The sequence below is a fragment of the Lepeophtheirus salmonis genome, chromosome 7 (assembly GCF_016086655.4).
Source record: "Lepeophtheirus salmonis chromosome 7, UVic_Lsal_1.4, whole genome shotgun sequence".
NCBI lineage: Eukaryota > Metazoa > Arthropoda > Copepoda > Siphonostomatoida > Caligidae > Lepeophtheirus > Lepeophtheirus salmonis.
Window position 1 is genome coordinate 19,748,936 of NC_052137.2, and position 19,899 is coordinate 19,768,834.

The following is a 19,899-nucleotide window of genomic DNA, read 5'->3' on the forward strand; positions in this document are numbered from 1 at the left end:
TTTGCTTTAATAATATATGGTTGAAGATGAATCGTCGGGTTTACAGTCACGTAGCTACTCAATACCTAAATCTATTCGCATGATGTGTTCTCTCCTCAAGAATGTAAGAATAATGACACTATGGGACACGAAATTTCTGCCAAGAATTAAAATTTATCTTTTATCTGCATAATTTTATTTAAATGAAACACATCGTTACCTTTATTGCATAACACAACCTTTCATCCAAAAAGAATTTAAAAAAAAAGGCACGAAATCATCTGGTAGTTAGCTAGATAAGTCAACCATCTTCTTACGCCAATTTGTCACCAAGTTCTTCAACAAAGAGGACTGACTCCTCATTCAAGAGTTCAAATTCCATATGCTGTAGTAGGTCATTGAACTGTTGAGCTCTACGTGATGTGGTCGCAGCTTGAGTTGGCCTTGATGATGCTTTTGAAGTTGAGAGTTAGTTGGGGCAGTTTGGCCATAGGAATGGTACTACATCTGGTTTGAGGTACCTGTAAAAGAAGGACAGTTATTAGCATACGCATCAAAAGTGAACAGCTGTCTTACCTCTTCTTTAGAACCTTGCCAAGGGTCTGACTTCTTTTAGACTCACAGATGAAATGCAGGGAACACAGCTTTGTACTTTTGGATGGTGTCTAATCTGTCTTCTTCAGATCTGTTTCTCTTGGAATGGATTTCAGCCAGGCAGTATCAAGTCCGGGGGTTCTCTCTTTGTTTGGCCACAGATGGATCCTAACACCAGACTGTTGTGGCTCATTGTACCGAATGATCGGCAAGAAAAATAGACGCAACCCCTCATTTACTATGATGTCAATAATAAAAGCGTGGTGGAAGTCAAACATCAGTCATACACGTGTTATGGTATAGCTAAGGGTGATAATTTTGGTAAGAATACAAAAGCGTGCGAGGAGAAGAGAAGAAATACTTATGGCATCATTGATTAAATAATATACATCTTCTATCAATCATGAACGTTATCATTCCCGCCTTTATTATTCAATATTAATATAATAATATTAGATGGGGATAGTCGATAGAGAACTGAATAAAATGTTAAAAATAAAGTCGCCTTCTGTCTGGATTTCTGAAAATGGAGGCCTAGGAATTTGGAAAATACTTGCTGGATGAGAAACAGATGGTTTGTCGGATTTGTCGATATAAATGTGCCTTTAGTACCCTGTCTAGAATTACACGCCACTCATTATTCTCATTTCATATCAAGAGCATGGATATTCATCTATAAAATCAATTTAACACGATGAATACATCAAGTCAGACTTTAACTCTGATCTCACAACGATGCTTATTGCATGTAATATAACCTTATCCATTGCTAATCATCTACGTTCAAAAAATTTATGGAGAAATACAAGGGTAAACATATCCCTTCCCGAGGAACCATCATTAAATTAATGGAGGTCATTTATAGAAATACATATAAAAATGTTTTGAGTCATCCACACCAAATGACGATCAAGTTATCAGTAAAAAGTATTTACGAATATCGAAATGGAACTCTGAATTTTGTACTATCTCACAGTAAGTATTCAATTTTTTTAAAAAATCTAACCATAAAATATGATTCTATTTTAGCTAAACATATCAAGAATTATGATACACAACTCAGTAAAGGGCAAAAACAACTGCTTAAATGGTCACAACAACGGGGGGTAGTAGCTTTGGATGGTTTGCAACTAGTTTGTCTGAGACTACTTACTTCGCTTTAAGACTTGGGTATGATAATTAGGTTTCCAATATTACATAGTCAATAAATATTACTTTTTTATCACTTAAGGCTTAGCTATGGTTGATGGGCTCCAAGAAGTGGTGTTCAGAAAACTCATAAAAGACAAAACAACTGTTTAAATGGTCACAACAACGAGGGTAGTTACATTGGGTGTTGCATTATAATTAACAATTGTGTATATCCTTCATGATAATAGTATGTTGTTATATAAGCATACCTAAATAACGAGGGGAAATCTTTTTTGATGCTCTTAATAGGGAGTAATATCGCCGGACATTACTACATAATTAGCTTTTGCTCTAAATCTTTACGATTAATTTATTTTTAACATTTTTTTATTAATATATTTATTGTCTAATTTTATGATTTTGACATTTACTTTATTATTAATAATTAGTTAGATCTCATCGGTAGAGATATATCTATCCTGTGCACAATTGTATATAGCAACTTCCACATGAAGAAGAGGGGTGATTATTTTTTTGATTAAACTCCACGTCTCGCTTGTGTATTGCAACCTAAAGTTATGACATATTTAACTGAATTCCGATGTTAGAACAAGAAAAAATTATCTGGATCAATCTATTATTTCAATATTCTGTATATAATTTTATTATTATTAATAGTTGTATGATTTTAATTGTTTAATTTTGTATATTTAACTTAAATGTTTAATGGTTTATTTTTTAGTATGTGGATTATATTTAATTAAACCCTTCTTTTTTAAACTTTGAGCTTCAAATATATTTCAAATACTCTACTTTGTCGTTTCATTAGCTATTATTCTGAGAATAAGGTTCATAATGAATTACAATTTCATGGAGTGTGACGTTTTCAAATCTACTGTAACAGATAAAAAACGTCGAAGTCAATTATACGTAGTATATCTTCATTAAACATTTTGCTAATAAATACATTCGTTATACCCTCAAAAATCATAATAAAGCAGGCAGATGATAATCACATCAGTATTTTAAACAATGATACCATATGTCTTTTTCCCCCCTCCTCCTTGCACGCGTTTTTCTCTACAATATTATCAACTATAGGTATAGCTAGGGTTGTGAGAATCATGTTTTGCGCAAGCGCGCCCGCAAATACTATTTCAACATAAACAAACCTTTATTCATAAATCATACTTGATGGCCTATGGGTAATTTCGAACATACTTATAAGATATCTCAATTATGATTTTTTTAGCACTACAACTTATCTGAAAATTTACTATATATAGAAGCTTTCCTTCACCAAAATATAGCTTTACTTGATACTATTAAATCGAAATAATATTTTCAATAAAATGTCTTAATGTTAGTTATAATTTATGATACAAATAGTATTAAATATTAATTGTCATAATATAAAACTTTGGTCACGGATATCAATATACAAGTGGATATAACGAATCGTAAATAGCATGTGTGTCAATTAAATGAAAACTATAATAATTTTTGCATTGCAAATTTAGATGTCCATTCCTTACATGGGAACGTAAAACCACTTAGATGAAGAAAAATCGGTCTCGACAATCTAAGTCTATGGAAAAAGTCTTAAATTTGGTCGAAATACTTATACTTCGCGATGAATAAGTTAAGTATCATATTATGCAATGAAGCAACGGTAATGTGTGAACCCCTAGAATAGAAATCATCCTAAGGGACGTCTTGTATATTATTAATATATAATTTCCGTATAAATAACTATATATAAATGCATATTATATTTAGTAAAATTATGTAAGACAAAATATATTGTACAAAAAATATATTATCCACCCAAAAATCGTACATTGAAACTCTTCGTGTTCAATCCTTCTAAAGTCAAGTCCTACTTTAAGTAAACCCTTTCCTTATTAAGAGTCCTTTAGTGTCCTTAATGCCTATAACGCACGAATCGCTACTATATATAGTTTTTATCACTAATATCAATTCCATTAATAAGTTTGAATTCATGATGTACTGTAAATATGGACGATAATACATCTTGAATACTTCAAGCCTCACTCCCAATTTCCTTATTACTCGTAAGACCAAATATAATTAGAGATCATCAAACCCATCATTACATCGCGTATTCGGTAGTGCTTAAAAAGTATATACAATCATCGTTAGACCTTAGATACAAGCATATAACTTCTATTTGAAAGAACATTCAAGAATGACGTCGAAAAAATTGACCAGAGTCCCGATGTATAGAGAAGCACGATTAAGATTATTTGATGATGCAAATAAAATATGTGAAGTATATATTAATGGAGAATAGTAGAAACGGCAAAGAATAATCAAAATAGTCTAAATTATTTAGTATCAAAGGGTGTTAACGCAAATAAAAAGTCATGAGGATTCAATATATATAGAAGAAGTCAAAGCTGTAGGAGATCCTGGAACAAGAGCCAAGAAAGATTTTGTAGACACGTGTGGTATCCAATTTTTTCATAAGAAGGGGAAAGTTTGCCTTACAAAAGCGTCGAATGCACAAGATGTTGTGAGAGAGGCCACTATGCAAGAGTATGCAGGTGTCTTAAAGAAAACTCTATTTCGATCATCAACTCTATTCAAAAATTTGAACTGAATAAATTTCCTATCGATGCATTGAATGTCCATGGAAGTTACTTCAAAAATATAATAGCTACATATACCAGCGGTGCAATTGTATCTGTTGCTGGATCAAGAGTTCAAAGTAAATATCGATTCCAATCCAATTAAAAGGGTATCGTTTAGAATATATCTTTAACTTAAATTATTCATTTATTTACACATGAAGGAAGAGATATTGTTGTATATTATTAATATATAACTTCCCTATAAATAACTTTATAAATGGATATTATATGCTGTAAATTTATGCAAGACAAAATATATTATTAGTTAGAGAACATCAAACCAATCATTATTGGAAGTGTACTCAGTCATAACTTCTTAGTGGCCACAAACGATGAATAGATAACTTTGACACGAAATCTTAATAATAGAAATGAGGCAATTAAGTAACTAATTATTTTAAAAATATTGTTAATACTGATTGACAAGTGTTGACAATTAAATGATAACAAAACATTCATTCCATTTGGTGATCAATAATTCCCTCAATTTCTTAGTACTTCGTTTGGACTTCCTTTTCGTATTGATGATATTCATCATATTAAAGACTCTCTCAGCATCCCAATTGACAATATTTTTGTATACAAGGTTGTCACTTGTTGAGAGGTCTTTTAATTTTGTGTAGCCAGGTTTCTTTTGAAGTACTTCTTTTAACTTGGTCTTGAGTGGATCTTCCTTCCAATCTTGAGTCAGATTTTCTACTATGGTTAGGCTGGTATAAAGAGGCAATCTTTATTCAAGCACAGTTATTGCCAAAGGTATTTGACGAAAATTTTCCTGTATCAATACGACTTCTTCTCTTAAGGAATCATTATTAATTACTTCTTGTGCTCTTCTGGTGGCTGCCAAATCATCATCAAGGCTGTTTAAATATTCTCTGAAGACGTCAAAGTGATGGTAGTAGTACTCCACTGCTTTTAACCAAGTTCCCTATCTTATTATAATTGGTGATGGAGGGAGGGGAATTTCATGGAAGCAGTAAATACTCTCTTTTGGATGATCCAGAACATTTAAAGGGATGTTACACGACACAAATAACTTTGCTACATCCAAATGGAATTATAAACTGTTTAATTCTCCTTCGTCTCCTTGAATCTCGTGTTTCTTGAAGACTTTTAAGTTGTTGATGTGATGAGAGGTTTTGGAGTGGCGGATTACTTCCCAAAAAAGAACAAGAGGGGCACGAGAAACCGCACAACGACAAGATATACTTTTATTTTCCAAATCATAATTCCACACATCAGTACCTCCGTTGTTAGAAACCCATTAAAAAAGGCAAGTTTTCTTCCGGATGATGATGATGCACGTGAGAGAGCAGTAAGGGGAAGTTGCTTTGCTGATGATTAGTACAATTCTTAGGATTATTTTTTCAGAAAATGCAAGCGTACCAACGCGTTTTATTCCTCTTTTATATAATCTCTTTCAACCAATCAAGTTCTTTTTTTTTCAACGATTCCAACAACCCTATGACAATAAGTTAAGGTCTCCCACAGAAATGTCTGTCCAAAGGGCCAATCAAAATTGCCCTCATTGACCTCCCTTGATGATCTCTTGTCTCATCTAGCGCAACAAAAATATAATTTTCTTCCACCTCTTCTTTTATTCTATTCCTTGAATCTTGTGTTTCTTGAAGACTTTTAAGTTGTTGATGTGATGGGAGGTTTTGGAGTGGCGGATTACTTCCCATAAAAAAACGAGATGGGCACAAGAAACTGCAAAAATGGCATGATGGTGATGCACGTGAGATACCAGTTTGGGGAAGTTGCTTTGCTGATGATTAGTACAATACTGAGGAAAAGTTGTTTAGAAGGTGCAAGGGTAACAACGTGTTTTATTCCTTTTTTTATATAATGTCTTTCAACCAATCAAATTCTCTCTGTTTCAACGATTCCAACAACCTTAGGTGTAACCTTGTATTTATATTAACCTTCATTTCTTCTTTGCAATCTTATAAAAGAAATTCTAATTCATTATGATCCTTATTCTCAGAATAATAGCTAATGAAACGACAAAGTAGAGTATTTCGAAATATATTTGAAGTTCCAAGTTTAAAAAAGAAGGCTTTAATGAAATATAATCTACATAATAAAAAAATATACCATCATACATTTATGTTAAATATACAAAATTAAACAATTGGAATCATATAACTAATAACAATATATACAGAATATTGAAATAATAGATTGATCCAAATAATATTTTCTTGTTCTGACATCGGAATCCACTTAAATATGTCATAACTATAGTTGATAATATTGTAGAGAAAAACGCGTGCGAGGAGGAGGGGGAAAAAAGACATATGGTATCATTGTTTAAAATACTTATGTGATTATCATCTGCCTGCTTTATTATGATTTTTGAGGGTATAACGAATGTATTTATTAGCAAAATGTTTAATGAAGATATACTACGTATAATTGACTTCGACGTTTTTATCCGTTACAGTAGATTTGAAAACGTCACACTCCATGAAATTGTAATTCATTATGAACCTTATTCTCAGAATAATAGCTAATGAAACGACAAAGTAGAGTATTTGAAATATATTTGAAGCTCAAAGTTTAAAAAATAAGGCTTTAATGAAATATAATCTACATACTAAAAAATAAACCATTAAACATTTAAGTTAAATATACAAAATTAAACAATTAAAATCATATAACTATTAATAATAATAAATTATAAATAAAGAATATTGAAATAATAGATTGATCCAGATAATTTTTTCTTGTTCTAACATCGGAATTCAGTTAAATATGTCATAACTTTAGGTTGCAATACACAAGCGAGACGTGGAGTTTAATCAAAAAGATAATCACCCCTCTTCTTCATGTAGAAGTTGCTATATACAATTGTGCACAGGATAGATATATCTCTACCGATGAGATCTAACTAATTATTAATAATAAAGTAAATGTCAAAATCATAAAATTAGACAATAAATATATTAATAAAAAAATGTTAGAAATAAATTCATCTTAAAGATTTAGAGCAAAAGCTAATTATGTAGTAATGTCTGGCGATATTACTCCTTATTAAGAGCATCAAAAAATATTTTCCCCTGTTATTAAGGTATGCTTATATAACAACATACTATTATCATGAAGGATATACACAATTACTAATTATAATGCTACACCCAATGTAACTACCCCCGTTGTTGTGACCATTTAAACAGTTGTTTTTCCTTTTATGAGTTTTCTGAACACCATTTCTTGGAGCCTATCAACCATAACTAAGCCTTAACTGATAAAAAAGTAATATTTATTGGCTAAGTAATATTGGAAAACCTAATTATCATACCCAAGTCTTTAAGTGAAGAAAATAGTCTCAGACAAACTAGTTGCGAACCATCCAAAGCTACTACCCCCGTTGTTGTAACCATTTAAGCAGTTGTTTTTGCTATTTAATGAGTTGTGTATCATAATTCTTGATATGTTTAGCTAAAATAGAATCATATTTTTAGGGTTAGATTTAAAAAAAAAATCAATACTTACTGTTCGATAGTACAAAATTCAGAGTTCCATTTCGAAATTAGTAAATATTTTATACTTTTTACTGATAACTTGATCGTCATTTCGTGTGGATGACTCAAAACAAATTTATATGTATTTCTATAAATGACATCAGTACCAACATCCTCTATTAATTTAATAATGGTTGTTCCTCGGGAAGGGATAGGTCTACCCGTGTATTTCTCCATAAATTTTTTGAACGTAGATGATTAGCAATGGATAAGGTTATATTACATGCAATAAGCATCCTTGTGAGATCAGAGTTAAAGTTTGACTTGATGTATTCATCATTAACTTGATTTTTTAGATGAATATCCATGCTCTTGATATGAGATGAGGATAATGAGTGGCGTGTAATTCTGGACAGGGGACTAAAGGCACATTTATATCGAGAAATCCGACAAACTATCTGTTTCTTATCCTATAAGTATTTTCCAAATTCATGGGCCTCCATTTTCATAAATCCAGACAGAAGGCGACGTTATTTTAGGCATTTTATTCAGTTCTCTATCGACTATCCCCATTTAATATTATATTAATATTGAATAATAATGGCGGGAATGATAACGTTCTTGATTGATAAAAGAAGATGTATATTATTTAATCAATGATGCCATAAGTATTTCTTCTCTTCTCCTCGCACGCTTTTCTATTCTTACCAAAATTATCACCCTTACTTATTCACTAACAGGAATATTTTATGTCTTTTACAGCAGGTAGCTTTTCGTATTTGGCAATCTTTATTACAAAAAACTAGTAATATAAGCTGTCATCATTATTATTTCATTCTTGAGGAGTAAACATATCAGAATTCATAATCATATAAAAATAAGTAACCTGTAACTACTAACTACGTATTTATTATTTTAATTAATTTAGAAACATGTCAAGTTGTATCGTGATGAAGTTCGAGATATATTATTGGCTATTGCTATTAAATCCTGGATCGCTAATAATAGTGGTAAAAATGTAAGGAGTTACAAAGAGGATTGGAGTTTTTTTTGTATGACGTCCTTGTAATTATGAATCTATAGTCTTCAAGACGTTCAAGCTAGAACAACAAATTAAAAATCGAATTTACATGATAAATTTGGTATTGCATACAAATTACATAATTAATTCCAATTCCGAACATTCCAATTTTATTAGTGATATTTTTCATTGGATCAAGTTTCTCTGACTCATTAAAAACATGAGGAAACTCTGGAAAAATGGACTCGACATTCATAATTTGCGGGTCCCTCAAAGAGTTTTGGTTACAGAATTACATATAATTGTTTCTAGAAAATATTTTGGAATAACGTTAAGTGACGCTAAATCATGCCACGAAAGTGATCTTGTAAATCTGGAGTGATGAATGCCGTAATTAATTTCATTTTCTTTCTTCCATATTTCAGGGATATTTTCACTTGCACCTGTATTCGGGAGTGCTCTCATATATTGTAAGACGGGGAGTGGAGTGCTTAATGGATGATGTACTATTAACAATGCTTGAGGCTGTTTCTACATAGAATTTCTCGTTGTCCTTGAGTGAGATTTGGATTCTGAATCATAATTCTGATCATCTACAAAAACAAAAAAACATGACTTGTTCTCACACATTTTGTTACATGTGCTGTTTCGGAATCTACACTCGGAGCGGTGGTGGTTGTCTCTTCTGCAACTGAAACATCTACCATGTAAATCTCGCATTAGTCTAGGAACTGTCTTTTTAATGCTATTGACCTTTTGTCCTTTCTTGTAGGCTGACAAGGCATTAATATTAATGTAAACCAATGTATCTTGGAGAACGTCTGCAGACTCCCATGCAGTGGCTACATTTACAAGTCATAGCTAATGAGTTCTCATACTTTAGGAGCACAAGTCAATCAGCATGTTGTGGTAAAAAACATCATTTTTAATATAAATTCAACTTGGTGAACTCATATGAACTTTGCACAATTGTTAGTGGTTGTAATTTTATATCAACATCACGTGCTTTGCTTTTTTAAGCAACTCTTCCATTTCGGTATCATATTTCAAAACCGAAAAAATGTATACATTTCAAAATCAAAGTAAATTATTATACAGTAAGTTTCATACAAATAATTAATTCATATCAAATATTATTCTTCGATTAATCTTTGGATACTAATGCCATTAATTCATAAAGTCAGAAGAGTCGAGTGTATTTGCGCAATGAGTCAAATGGATTGGAGTCGTATAATATAAATGTTTGGATTCAGAGCCAAGATCACAATATATTATTCCAAACTGAAACTATTAATTAAGAATAATTTATTTTTAGATGTGCGTAGTTATAATGAAATTGTTTATATTTATTTAGTATTACAAGGACTGAGAATTCAAATTTAATTTCGAAAGTATGATTTCAATAGTTTTTTCAGGTTGGATCCTGCCTTCCTAATCTGCAGCTATTTTAAAATTTGTATTTTCCAATCATAGACAAATATACATATATGACTCTGCAGACTCCCGCCTCACTCATCAGCCATAATTATAACTTCATGGGAATTAAACGTACCTAGTTCATAAAAATAAACATTATTTTCATCCTTTTTTTTCCTATGGGAATATAGAAAATCGATACAGTCTCAATGAGGTTTACAATTCGTCTTATTTCGGAACCAAATATAGTTATCCCAATGAATGAATTACATTATTAATGCAACATTAATGGAAGAATATTTCATATTATTTGACTAATAGTAAATTTGTAGGCTGACAAGGCATTAATATTAATGGATAACTGTCATCCAATCTATCTTGGAAAACGCCTGCAGACTCTCATGCAGTGGCTACATTTACAAGCCTTCTTTCAAATTGTGTAAGATAAAGAGCATTTTTATGTTACAAGTTATGACTTTCAATTATTAAATGAGATATTTTTAAACTTTATGAATTTTTCAATTTTAATTATATATCACTATTTTTGGTTTTTGTTTGTTTCTTAGAAATATGTTTGAAATACAAATATTTATATTATAATTTGTCCATTTAAAAAAAGTTTTTAATGTGGCAAAAGTACATGGATTCAGGGTGGGCTCTATTTTATAGGAATTTCATTTTCTATCAAATCATTCTTTGTATTTAAAAAAGTATAATAAAACAGTGGATACATGCACCCTTGACCTATTACTAGGAGATTATCATTGATTTCACTCCAACGCAAATTGGAACATTAAATAACAAACTCATTTCATGGCTATCCTGCTCTCAATTGATCCCTTTTTGCTAAAGTTCATTAAAACTTTTTGTTTCACCAAAAAGTGGTTTGAATAAATAGATAGTGTAAAAAAAAAAATTCTCGAGTAATTACTTATGTATGTATTTTGGAGTAGTTCATAATATGTCAATGCAATTTTTGCTTTTAAATAGTTATCATTGATCAAGTCTTTTACTTAACATTACATTCAAATACCGAACAATTAGAGATTGGATAATATATTTTTTGAATAGATAGATATTTCTGCTCTCTTTATACTTTTGTAACAAAACCAAACTTCCTTCTCATATATTCGACATTACATCATATATTGATAAATTAATAGGTCTATAAATATTTTATAATATAATTGGAGTCAAGGCAGAGGAGTTAAAAAAAATTAGTATTTATATCATTTTTTTCTCGAACATGTCTGTCGAAGTTATAAAAACCTTCTAAGAAATTCAAGGACATATTTTCATGAGAGGATAAGGGATAAATACTTAAGCATATTAATCATAAAATGTGAAAATTACTCATTTTAAAGTTTAGAGTTTGGATCTTGTATTCATGTCAATAAAATTATTAATAAAGACTTCTTTAGAAACACAAATGACTTCAGATCCTATCATCACTTGAAGTCATTAATTAAATTTGCTAACATCATTGAAAAGTTTTACTTGAAACATACAGATTTTTCCTTCTCTTATTAGGTTTATTATGGGAAAAAAAAAAGAAAACTTCTTGAGCCGAATCATATTCTAGAGAGTTAAAGCCTTCGAATGAGAACACGCAAAATAACAGTTTTCTTATACAACGGGGACGTATTGAGTTGTGAACCCCAAACACAACGCCGTAGCTTTTATAACTTTGTTGTTGAGTTACTATTAAGAAGGTGTCTCACTCTCCAGATCCAAATCCCCAAATAGAAGGGCCAAGGAGAAATAAAACTTCAGAAAATAAACTAAATTAACCAAAAGTTTAATATGGAGCTCACTTCCTTCACTCACAAAGTGGAGTTGAGGAAGGCCCAATAAAAAATTACTTATATTGAACTTGAGTCTATTAAGAGACCTCTCTAAAGAGAGAATCCTGAAGAAAAAGTCTTCAGAAGCACACCCTCCATTCAGAGGAAAATGATCCAAAGAGCTTGACTTCCTCTTAACAACTGAAGATTTAATTTAATTTTTATTGATTTTTTTCATTTAATTTCCTTTTCTACAAAATATAATTTCAATTTTTTTTTCACTAGTTATTCTGTAATATTTATATTCATTATATCAAAATGGATATTATATTAGATATTTTTAAAGGATATCAGATTTATATAAATATATGATTTAGTATATACCAATGGGCCATGGCATATATAGCTATGTACAATATACTAATATATATATATATATATATATAGATCCAACCAAGTACTTGTACTAACCAAAACAAGTAATCATAAAGTTGATTGTAAAGCAAGTTTGATAATTTGTATGTAAGTCCATTACATTTTACAGAATTAAACTTATATCTCATGTAAAAAAAAAAAAAAAAATTATAAATGATTGAGTAGAATAGAAATACACGTTATACAATTGATTTAATCAAGCAATACATAGGTATGCATAATGTAAATAGGTAGATTATGCCATTTTCAATAAAACCCTACAAAAATAAACTATTTCAAAATTTAAACTCAAGCTATATTGTTTGTTTAAAGTGAGAAACAACACTTTAGCTTTGCCGAGTAAAACCTTTTTCCTGAGACTTTAGATAATATTTATCCAAGAAGGAAGTATGATGTCTCAATATATTTTCCTTCAATTCTCGAGAATGGTTTACTCCATGAGGAAAAGTTATGGATATCATAGAACATATACGTAGAGATGAAAATTGTGTATAATTTGAACATGGTATTAAAAAAAACGGAAAATCAACATGGCAATCCTGACAATTTGAAGAATGGTTTGGAGGAGAACAACACTGTTAAGGTCAGCTATTTTGGAGGCCTAAATTTAAAAAAAGAAACATTTTTCTAATAATGAAAAGCTCTTTTTATGAATATTAAGGAAAGTAGTGATCTATTGCAATGTATTTGGACGTCAAAATGGGACCCTGAAATAAAAGGACTTAAAACCTTACTGTCTACCACCAATGTATCCCTTTAATGCCTAGTTTGATTATTTTCAGACACTAATATTGATTAAAATCATGTTATTACATCGTTATACAATCTATGGAAATTCAAGGGAATACTTGAAGCAAATCCTCAGAAAACCCACATCCTAGAAGCCAGTGGCAGTTGAGCGGTGATTCCTTCCCTGTTCCCACACTTATATATAGGACGTCAGATGTATAGTCTATAGGTGCCGTTGTATCTCATTATTAATTTTAAAACAAAAATACATCAACAAACGATAGGAAATTGTAATGAGTAGAACTCATAAGTCATATGCAATCAATAGGAGTATGAATATTTAATTATCTCCCATTCCACTGTTCTTCACAAAGTAGGAACATCTAAGAATCTTCCCCAGGATAGCTTCTTCTTGGGATTCTGAAAGAGGTAAGTATCGATAAATCTCTACAATTTATATAATTTCTCATTTTCTGCTCTTCTATCAATAGACAACTCCCCTCAATTTACATTCTGGAACTCCATATCACAGTTGGTAGACTGTGCTGGGCTTAGCCCGTTTTTTTGCGAATGGAGTAGTGATCTTTTCAATACATCCCAGATCCCAGCTTTTGATTTTTTGGAGGAGTGTCTTGATTGTTTTTAGTTTTACTGGAGATTCTTGTGATGGGAAGAACTACGAACTTATTGAGTCCTGTTGGTATCTCCGACTTTACTATAAACTCCAATTCATCCTTTAGGGCTTTCCTAGCAGTAAGTTGATGAACTCGTCTGATTTTCTCATCTTCTTTTACATAGATTTTCATTGGATCAAGTTTCTCTGACTCATTCAAAACATGAGGAAACTCTGGAAAAATGGACTCGACATTCATAATTTGCGGGTCCCTCAAAGAGTTTTGGTTACAGAATTACATATAATTGTTTCTAGAAAATATTTTGGAATAACGTTAAGTGACGCTAAATCATGCCACGAAAGTGATCTTGTAAATCTGGAGTGATGAATGCCGTAATTAATTTCATTTTCTTTCTTCCATATTTCAGGGATATTCGGGAGTGCTCTCATATATTGTAAGACGGGGAGTGGAGTGCTTAATGGATGATGTACTATTAACAATGCTTGAGGCTGTTTCTACAGGGCTAGAATTTCTCGTTGTCCTTGAGTGAGATTTGGATTCTGAATCATAATTCTGATCATCTACAAAAAACAAAAAAACATGACTTGTTCTCACACATTTTGTTACATGTGCTGTTTCGGAATCTACACTCGGAGCGGTGGTGGTTGTCTCTTCTGCAACTGAAACATCTACCATGTAAATCTCGCATTAGTCTAGGAACTGTCTTTTTAATGCTATTGACCTTTTGTCCTTTCTTGTAGGCTGACAAGGCATTAATATTAATGTAAACCAATGTATCTTGGAGAACGTCTGCAGACTCCCATGCAGTGGCTACATTTACAATCATACTTTGCACAATTGTTAGTGGTTGTAATTTTATATCAACATCACGTGCTTTGCTTTTTTGCAACTCTTCCATTTCGGTATCATATTTCAAAACCGAAAAAATGTATACATTTCAAAATCAAAGTAAATTATTTATTAAAGGTTTTTCTAACTTAAATGTTCAGAATATTATCAAACTGATGAATTCGTTCTTCAAAAATTAAGTATCAACTTCAGTTCCTGTTTGTACCAAATCATTATACAGTAAGTTTCATACAAATAATTAATTCATATCAAATATTATTCTTCGATTAATCTTTGGATACTAATGCCATTAATTCATAAAGTCAGAAGAGTCGAGTGTATTTGCGCAATGAGTCAAATGGATTGGAGTCGTATAATATAAATGTTTGGATTCAGAGCCAAGATCACAATATATTATTCCAAACTGAAACTATTAATTAAGAATAATTTATTTTTAGATGTGCGTAGTTATAATGAAATTGTTTATATTTTTTTTAGTATTACAAGGACTGAGAATTCAAATTTAATTTCGAAAGTATGATTTCAATAGTTTTTTCAGGTTGGATCCTGCCTTCCTAATCTGCAGCTATTTTAAAATTTGTATTTTCCAATCATAGACAAATATACATATCATCTGTGCTTCAAACCTACTCCGTGAGTAAATACATATGACTCTGCAGACTCCCGCCTCACTCATCAGCCATAATTATAACTTCATGGGAATTAAACGTACCTAGTTCATAAAAATAAACATTATTTTCATCCTTTTTTTTTTCCTATGGGAATATAGAAAATCGATACAGTCTCAATGAGGTTTACAATTCGTCTTATTTCGGAACCAAATATAGTTATCCCAATGAATGAATTACATTATTAATGCAACATTAATGGAAGAATATTTCATATTATTTGACTAATAGTAAATTTGTAGGCTGACAAGGCATTAATATTAATGGATAACTGTCATCCAATCTATCTTGGAAAACGCCTGCAGACTCTCATGCAGTGGCTACATTTACAAGCCTTCTTTCAAATTGTGTAAGATAAAGAGCATTTTTATGTTACAAGTTATGACTTTCAATTATTAAATGAGATATTTTTAAACTTTATGAATATCTTCTTCTTGAGGCCATGAATAAAAAGCACCTATTTTCAATTTTAATTATATATCACTATTTTTGGTTTTTGTTTGTTTCTTAGAAATATGTTTGAAATACAAATATTTATATTATAATTTGTCCATTTAAAAAAAAGTTTTTATGTGGCAAAAGTACATGGATTCAGGGTGGGCTCTATTTTATAGGAATTTCATTTTCTAAATCAAATCATTCTTTGGATTTAAAAACGGTAATAAAACGGTGGATACATGCACCCTTGACCTATTACTAGGAGATTATCATTGATTTCACTCCAACGCAAATTGGAACATTAAATAACAAACTCATTTCATGGCTATCCTGCTCTCAATTGATCCCTTTTTGCTCTTTGTTTCACCAAAAAGTGGTTTGAATAAATAGATAGTGTAAAAAAAAATTCTCGAGTAATTACTTATGTATGTATTTTGGAGTAGTTCATAATATGTCAATGCAATTTTTGCTTTTAAATAGTTATCATTGATCAAGTCTTTTACTTAACATTACATTCAAATACCGAACAATTAGAGATTGGATAATATATTTTTTGAATAGATAGATATTTCTGCTCTCTTTATACTTTTGTAACAAAACCAAACTTCCTTCTCATATATTCGACATTACATCATATATTGATAAATTAATAGGTCTATAAATATTTTATAATATAATTGGAGTCAAGGCAGAGGAGTTAAAAAAAATTAGTATCTATATCATTTTTCTCGAACATGTCTGTCGAAGTTATAAAAACCTTCTAAGAAATTCAAGGACATATTTTCATGAGAGGATAAGGGATAAATACTTAAGCATATTAATCATAAAATGTGAAAATTACTCATTTTAAAGTTTAAAGTTTAGAGTTGTGATCTTGTATTCATGTCAATAAAATTATTAATAAAGACTTCTTTAGAAACACAAATGACTTCAGATCCTATCATCACTTGAAGTCATTAATTAAATTTGCTAACATCATTGAAAAGTTTTACTTGAAACTATACAGATTTTTCCTTCTCTTATTAGGTTTATTATGGGAAAAAAAAAAAAACTTCTTGAGCCGAATCATATTCTAGAGAGTTAAAGCCTTCGAATGAGAACACGCAAAATAACAGTTTTCTTATACAACGGGGGACGTATTGAGTTGTGAACCCCAAACACAACGCCGTAGCTTTTATAACTTTGTTGTTGAGTTACTATTAAGAAGGTGTCTCACTCTCCAGATCCAAATCCCCAAATAGAAGGGCCAAGGAGAAATAAAACTTCAGAAAATAAACTAAATTAACCAAAAGTTTAATATGGAGCTCACTTCCTTCACTCACAAAGTGGAGTTGAGGAAGGCCCAATAAAAAATTACTTATATTGAACTTGAGTCTATTAAGAGACCTCTCTAAAGAGAGAATCCTGAAGAAAAAGTCTTCAGAAGCACACCCTCCATTCAGAGGAAAATGATCCAAAGAGCTTGACTTCCTCTTAACAACTGAAGATTTAATTTAATTTTTATTGATTTTTTTCATTTAATTTCCTTTTCTACAAAATATAATTTCAATTTTTTTTTCACTAGTTATTCTGTAATATTTATATTCATTATATCAAAATGGATATTATATTAGATATTTTTAAAGGATATCAGATTTATATAAATATATGATTTAGTATATACCAATGGGCCATGGCATATATAGCTATGTACAATATACTAATATATATATATATATATATATAGATCCAACCAAGTACTTGTACTAACCAAAACAAGTAATCATAAAGTTGATTGTAAAGCAAGTTTGATAATTTGTATGTAAGTCCATTACATTTTGCAGAATTAAACTTATATCTCAAGTAAAAAAAGAAATACACGTTATACAATTGATTTAATCAAGCAATACATAGGTATGCATAATGTAAATAGGTAGATTATGCCATTTTCAATAAAACCCTACAAAAATAAACTATTTCAAAATTTAAACTCAAGCTTATATTGTTTGTTTAAAGTGAGAAACAACACTTTAGCTTTGCCGAGTAAAACCTTTTTCCTGAGACTTTAGATAATATTTATCCAAGAAGGAAGTATGATGTCTCAATATATTTTCCTTCAATTCTCGAGAATGGTTTACTCCATGAGGAAAAGTTATGGATATCATAGAACATATACGTAGAGATGAAAATTGTGTATAATTTGAACATGGTATTAAAAAAGAAACGGAAAATCAACATGGCAATCCTGACAATTTGAAGAATGGTTTGGAGGAGAACAACACTGTTAAGGTCAGCTATTTTGGAGGCCTAAATTTAAAAAAAAAAACATTTTTCTAATAATGAAAAGCTCTTTTTCATGTAGTGATCTATTGCAATGTATTTGGACGTCAAAATGGGACCCTGAAATAAAAGGACTTAAAACCTTACTGTCTACCACCAATGTATCCCTTTAATGCCTAGTTTGATTATTTTCAGACACTAATATTGATTAAAATCATGTTATTACATCGTTATACAATCTATGGAAATTCAAGGGAATACTTGAAGCAAATCCTCAGAAAACCCACATCCTAGAAGCCAGTGGCAGTTGAGCGGTGATTCCTTCCCTGTTCCCACACTTATATATAGGACGTCAGATGTATAGTCTATAGGTGCCGTTGTATCTCATTATTAATTTTAAAACAAAAGTACATCAACAAACGATAGGAAATTGTAATGAGTAGAACTCATAAGTCATATGCAATCAATAGGAGTATGAATATTTAATTATCTCCCATTCCACTGTTCTTCACAAAGTAGGAACATCTAAGAATCTTCCCCAGGATAGCTTCTTCTTGGGATTCGATAAATCTCTACAATTTATATAATTTCTCATTTTCTGCTCTTCTATCAATAGACAACTCCCCTCAATTTACATTCTGGAACTCCATATCACAGTTGGTAGACTGTGCTGGGCTTAGCCCGTTGTTTTGCGAATGGAGTAGTGATCTTTTCAATACATCCCAGATCCCAGCTTTTGATTTTTTGGAGGAGTGTCTTGATTGTTTTTAGTTTTACTGGAGATTCTTGTGATGGGAAGAACTACGAACTTATTGAGTCCTGTTGGTATCTCCGACTTTACTATAAACTCCAATTCATCCTTTAGGGCTTTCCTAGCAGTAAGTTGATGAACTCGTCTGATTTTCTCATCTTCTTTTACATAGATTTTCATTGGATCAAGTTTCTCTGACTCATTCAAAACATGAGGAAACTCTGGAAAAATGGACTCGACATTCATAATTTGCGGGTCCCTCAAAGAGTTTTGGTTACAGAATTACATATAATTGTTTTTGGAATAACGTTAAGTGACGCTAAATCATGCCACGAAAGTGATCTTGTAAATCTGGAGTGATGAATGCCGTAATTAATTTCATTTTCTTTCTTCCATATTTCAGGGATATTTTCACTTGCACCTGTATTCGGGAGTGCTCTCATATATTGTAAGACGGGGAGTGGAGTGCTTAATGGATGATGTACTATTAACAATGCTTGAGGCTGTTTCTACAGGGCTAGAATTTCTCGTTGTCCTTGAGTGAGATTTGGATTCTGAATCATAATTCTGATCATCTACAAAAACAAAAAAACTTGTTCTCACACATTTTGTTACATGTGCTGTTTCGGAATCTACACTCGGAGCGGTGGTGGTTGTCTCTTCTGCAACTGAAACATCTACCATGTAAATCTCGCATTAGTCTAGGAACTGTCTTTTTAATGCTAGAACGTCTGCAGACTCCCATGCAGTGGCTACATTTACAAGTCATAGCTAATGAGTTCTCATACTATCGGGAGGAGCACAAGCTCCAATCACGCAACATGTTGTGGTAAAAAACATCATTTTTAATGATAAATTCAACTTGGTGAACTCATATGAACTTTGCACAATTGTTAGTGGTTGTAATTTTATATCAACATCACGTGCTTTGCTTTTTTAAGCAACTCTTCCATTTCGGTATCATATTTCAAAACCGAAAAAATGTATACATTTCAAAATCAAAGTAAATTATTTATTAAAGGTTTTTCTAACTTAAATGTTCAGAATATTATCAAACTGATGAATTCGTTCTTCAAAAATTAAGTATCA

The 19,899-nt window shown here is 31.0% G+C and overlaps 6 long non-coding RNA genes across 6 annotated transcripts; 5 read left to right on the forward strand and 1 right to left on the reverse strand.

Moving 5' to 3' along the window:
* Positions 1-146: 146 nt before the first annotated feature.
* Positions 147-795, reverse strand: LOC139905925 (uncharacterized). Its single transcript, XR_011781075.1, has 2 exons — positions 556-795; positions 147-500 (listed from the first exon to the last, which is right to left on the reverse strand). It is a non-coding gene; the product is annotated as an uncharacterized lncRNA (long non-coding RNA).
* A 638-nt stretch (positions 796-1,433) lies between these two features.
* LOC139906051 (uncharacterized) lies at positions 1,434-2,349 on the forward strand. Its single transcript, XR_011781251.1, has 3 exons — positions 1,434-1,548; positions 1,603-1,743; positions 1,805-2,349. It is a non-coding gene; the product is annotated as an uncharacterized lncRNA (long non-coding RNA).
* Positions 2,350-9,040: 6,691 nt separating this feature from the next.
* On the forward strand, positions 9,041-9,320 carry LOC121121288 (uncharacterized). Its single transcript, XR_005865384.2, has 2 exons — positions 9,041-9,205; positions 9,272-9,320. It is a non-coding gene; the product is annotated as an uncharacterized lncRNA (long non-coding RNA).
* Positions 9,321-12,787: 3,467 nt separating this feature from the next.
* LOC121121289 (uncharacterized) lies at positions 12,788-14,144 on the forward strand. The gene is made up of 3 exons (XR_005865385.2): positions 12,788-13,064; positions 13,143-13,639; positions 13,702-14,144. It is a non-coding gene; the product is annotated as an uncharacterized lncRNA (long non-coding RNA).
* A 562-nt stretch (positions 14,145-14,706) lies between these two features.
* LOC121121290 (uncharacterized) lies at positions 14,707-15,907 on the forward strand. The gene is made up of 2 exons (XR_011781041.1): positions 14,707-14,747; positions 14,812-15,907. It is a non-coding gene; the product is annotated as an uncharacterized lncRNA (long non-coding RNA).
* Positions 15,908-19,105: 3,198 nt separating this feature from the next.
* On the forward strand, positions 19,106-19,262 carry LOC139905914 (uncharacterized). Its single transcript, XR_011781042.1, has 2 exons — positions 19,106-19,147; positions 19,214-19,262. It is a non-coding gene; the product is annotated as an uncharacterized lncRNA (long non-coding RNA).
* The last annotated feature ends 637 nt before the right edge of the window (positions 19,263-19,899 follow it).